General features: G+C 49.7%; 1 pseudogene; it reads left to right on the top strand.

Moving 5' to 3' along the window:
- The first annotated feature begins 1,920 nt into the window (after nt 1-1,920).
- LOC129031894 (large ribosomal subunit protein uL22-like) lies at nt 1,921-3,445 on the top strand (annotated as a pseudogene).
- Nucleotides 3,446-4,818: the final 1,373 nt, after the last annotated feature.

Below are 4,818 nucleotides of genomic sequence, written 5' to 3'. Positions count from 1 at the left end.
GAGGAAGTGAACCAAGTGGAAATCCGGGGAAAGAGCATTCCAGGCAGAGGGGAGACAAGGGCAGAGGCCCTGAGGCAGGAGCGGGCCTGGCACATTTGAAGTTGGAGCAGGGAGGTGGGGGGGAGAAGTGGAAATGACGTTAGGGAGGTGGGGGAAGGAGCCAGATTGTATAGGGTCTTGTGAAGAATGGACAGGGGTTTTCCCGTCTTTGTCTGGAAGCTTTTGTTCTACCTTCACTCTGCTGCTGAAATCCATTGTCTCTCCAGCTACTCTGGTCTCTGAGGGAAGCACCCTGCCCTGGAGAAATTCTCACATGGCCAGACACAGACCTGGCTGACCAGCTGCAGGCTGGTGCTGACAGTTCCAGCACACCTTGGCTTCCTCAGGAGATCCAAAGGTACAGTTCCCAGAGGTGCTGGTCACACTCAACTTGCCTTGAATTGAACCACAACAAAACACGGAACCAAACTCCTAAACAGGACTGCGGGGTCAGGGTCTGCCTCCACTTCCCGTCTCCACATGTGCCTGCTTTAGGGATCCAGCTCTGTAGAAGTACAGGCTATTTGGTCAGGTGCTGTGGCTCATGCCTGTAATCCCAGCACTTTGGGAGACCAAGGCTTGTGGGTCACTTAAGCCTAGGAATTTGAGATCAGCCCAGGCAACATGGTGAAACCCCATCTCTACTAAAAATATAAAAATTACCAGGGCGTGGTGGTGTGTGCCTGCTCAGGAGGCTGAGGCGGGAGAATCACATCACTTGAACCTAAGAGGCGGAGGTCACAGTGAGCTGAGATGGAGCCACTGCACTCCAGCCTGGGCAACAGAGAGACTCTATCTCAAAAAAAAAAAAAAAAAAAAAAAAATCCAGGCTATTCTTTCTTATCTCCAGATATTTGCACATGTTGTTCCCTCTGCCTAAAGCACTGCAGGACCCCCTTCCCAGAAAACTGCTTGATTCCTCACCCCTCCCCTCTGTCTGTGCTGTCGTGGCTCCCTCCGCTTCCTCTCTCTCTCTCACTCTGGATTCCTTGCTTTCTGTCTCCCTCTCTTCACAGCAACCTCGCTGAGGGCTTCCCCTCCACCCTCTGAAGGTTCACTGAAATGAACCGATACTAGACAGATTAAAAGCATGCAAATGTATGAATGTGCAAGTATGCACAGGAGCCATACAAAATATGAGGCTCAAAGAAGGGCCAGATGGCTGGAGCTTAAATAGCACCCTCTTCATAGGGGAGAGGGAGGTGGGGGAACATGGGCAATTTTGAGGCATAATAAATTATTTTTAGGGGAAATGAATGCGCCTAAAAAACAGACAATAGCCTGGGATAAAGTTCCTCTGAGCTCCAGGGGAGGTGATGCCAACTTGCAGGAAGGTGAGGGGCGGAACTTCACGGTGAACAAAGGTTGCCTTATTATGCAGGCAAAGTCTCCCCGGTAATCTCTTGGAGCAGCCCTCAGAAGAACAGATGAAAAGTCTGCCTGGGTGTGGTAGCAACTTTTATTCTTTTCTCTTCTCCCGTGGTTAATCTTTCCGGTTATTTGATGAGATCCCTAGGAAGGGGGTCAAAGTGTTCCTTCTGGAGGGAACTTCAGAGAGATCCCCTCCCTGCACAGGTGGGGGAAGAAACAAGAGAAGGCTAGAAAGTCTTTGGTTCTGAGACCGCTTCTAAGGCCTTCCAACTTCCTTTCATTTAAAAGTGCTCAGCACACCGAAGCACCATACTTTGAGGTATAATTTTCTGAGCCCCAGCAGCTTGCACACAGGTGCCAAGACATCCTGGCTGAACAACAGGAGGTAAGGAAGCAAGTTATTGGCTCACTGGTTCTAATGACCAAACTTCAGGGTGAAGAGGAACCTAGGATGGAAGTGAAACAGCAGATGGGGGTCTTCTCCTAAGTGGCTTGAGATGATCTGTGAAAATGGTTTGCTATTCATTTGACCCAGAAAACCCTACTAAATCTTGCAAATCAAGATGTTTCCATCTTGGTGTTCACTTTAAGAACACTCGTGAGGCTGGGCGTGGTGGCTCACGCCTGTGATCCCAGCACTTTGGGAGGCCGAGGTGGGTGGATCACCTGAGGTCAGGAGTTCGAGACCAGCCTGGCCAACATGGTGAAACCCCATCTGTACTAAAAATATAAAAAGTAGCCAGGCATGGTGGTGGGCACCTGTAATCCCAGCTACTTGGGAGGCTGAGGCAGGAGAATTGCTTGAACCCAGGAGACGGAGGTTGCAGTGAGCCAACACGGAGCCACTGCACTCCAGCCTCGGTAACAGAGTGAGACTCTGTCTCCAAACAAAAAAAGAGGACACTTGTGAAACTGCCCAGGTCATCAAAGGTGTGCATATACGAAAAGCCATGAAGTGTCTGAACGATGTCACTTTACAGAGACAGTGTGTACCTGTATTAGTTCGTTTTCACACTGCCATAAAGAACTGCCCCAGACTTGGTAATTTATAAAGGAAAGAGGTTTGACTCACACAGTTCAGCATGGCTGGAGAAGCCTCAGGAAACTTACGTTCATGGCAGAAGGCGAAGGGGAAGCAAGGACTTATTCACAAGATGGCAGGAAGAAGTTCCAAGCGAAGGGGGAAGAGCCCTGTATAAAATCATCAGATCTCGTGAGAATTCACTATCACAAGCACAGCATGGGGGAACTGCCCCCATGATCCAATCCCCTCCCGCTGTGGCAGGACTTTTCCTGCTGAAGACAGGGCTCTTTGTCCCACAGCTATGAAAACCCAGGCTCGCAGACAATTTGAATGGTGAGTAAGACAGGGTTCCATTGTCTTGCTAGGCTAGAGTCCCTGCTAGAGTGCTTCCCACTTGCAGCTGGAATCCCAGGTTCCACACAGGAAGAGGAGGGGCCGCGCTCCTCCCCACTGCAAATGGAGTGAACTTCCCAAGGCTCCACCCCAGGGTGCAAGCCAGTTGGAGTTTTTCCAGGGACCCCCTCCCACCTGGCTGTCTCACCACGAGGTCACTCCCCCAACACGTGGGGATTACAATTCAGATTACAATTCAAGATGAGATTTGGATGGGGACACAGAGCCAGACCATATCAGTGCCATTCTGACGTTACAATGGGGGAGTTGGTAGTGCCCAGGCCAAGAAGTGAGGCTGGACACAAGGTCAGTGGTCCAAAAACAATGCTGAGTTTTTGTTGCACTAGCTTAAAAATGGAGAGAGCAATGCTGAACTTAAGGATTTAGATGTAGATTCTTTGGTCATTGAGCACATCCAGGTGAATAAAGCACCTAAAATGCCCCTCCAGACTTACAGAGCTCATGGTTGATTAACCCACACATGAGCTCTCCCTGCCACATCGAGATCATCCTTACTGAAAGGAACAAATTGTTCCTAAACCAGAAGAGGAGGTTGCCCAGAAGAAAAAGTTATCGCAGAAGAAACTAAAGAAACAAAAACGTATGGCTCTGGAATAAATTCAGCATAAAATAAATGCAATTAAAAGGAAACAGAAAGAAAGAAGAACAGGAAACAGGAACGGGAACAAGAGGTGGGTGTACTTGGGGCATGGATCGTAGGAGGAAACAAGCAGGAAGGTGAGTGCCATGGGAATCTGCAGGCCAGTGACTTTCAAGGTGAGGCCGGTATCATTGTTTCTTTCAGTTTACTCTTGTTGGGAGCCTGAGAGTTCCCATGGCATTGTCCTTGGCTTTCAGGGACATTTAAAGCAATGGTCAACTCGAGCTTGTCCACGTGGAGAGAATGCCCCATCTCCATACGCCAGGCAGGTACTATGTTAGGTCTTCTGATATATATTCTCCTTTAATCCTCACAACACTGCAATGGGGAGATTCTCTGCTTTGCAGATGAGAAAAATGAGACTTATGGAAAGGTTAAGGGTTAAGAACTTACCCACAGTTGCACCCACCATCGGGCCATGTTTCAAAGGCAGCATCAACTGCAAAGGCCATGATCTTTTCTCTTTACTTCTGCCTCCCAGATTCAATGACAAGACCTGGCCTATGGTAAAATGGAAACACCATTTTGTAGGTCTCCTGGCTCCTAGGCAAGTGCTCGCTTCACTAAAGGCAGTTTTTCCTGCAGATTTCTGTCCTAGGAGATCCACGTGGCTTTGTTTTTCTCTGCAGCTGTCTCGGCCTCTTTCATGAATAGGTAACCTTGCTTTTTCTGCCTGTTTTGAGATCTTTACATGCATGCATTTGCAATTCCCTCAGGCCAGGCCTGTGCTGGCAACCGGGATCACAGGGAGGACGCTGTCCCTAAAAGGCTCACAGCCTTCTCTTCTCTGACTCGCCACAGGCCTGACTGATCCTGGGGACAGGAGAGCCAAGGACAGAGGTGGAAGCAGGAGGGCAGGAATGTGTGGTGACCTGGTAGTTCTGGAACAGCAGGTTATTCCTCCCCATCCCTCCAACCTCCTTTTCCCTTTATTCCTTTTTTCTCCCTATTTAAGCTGCTGTGTCCTTTGCCCCAGGGAAGAGGTATGAGAGCAGAAAGCAGAAAAAAGTAGTTGCTTCCTGGCTTTTGTTTTCCAAGCCTTGCTAGAGCCGTAGAGGAACAGAAAGTTACTTGGGCTTGGACAAAAGATCTAGGAGAAAACAACAGGAGCAAAAGAGAGGAAGTTGAGCCCAGGCTAAGGTTCCTGGGGCTGGGTGAAGGGAAAAAGGTGAAAAGCGGGTTCTGGGTCCTGCCTCCTAACTGAGGCCCTGGGAGGTGGCAGGACCGTGGGTGGGTTGAGGGGATTGAGAGCAGAGGGAGCCTGGCCCTCATCTCCCTAGGGGGTCGGGGGAGCCCGGTTGGGGGTGGGGTGCGGAGAGCTGAATACAGC

This window comes from Pongo pygmaeus, chromosome 11, assembly GCF_028885625.2.
Source record: "Pongo pygmaeus isolate AG05252 chromosome 11, NHGRI_mPonPyg2-v2.0_pri, whole genome shotgun sequence".
Lineage (NCBI taxonomy): Eukaryota > Metazoa > Chordata > Mammalia > Primates > Hominidae > Pongo > Pongo pygmaeus.
This window is presented reverse-complemented; position numbering and strand designations above follow the sequence as displayed.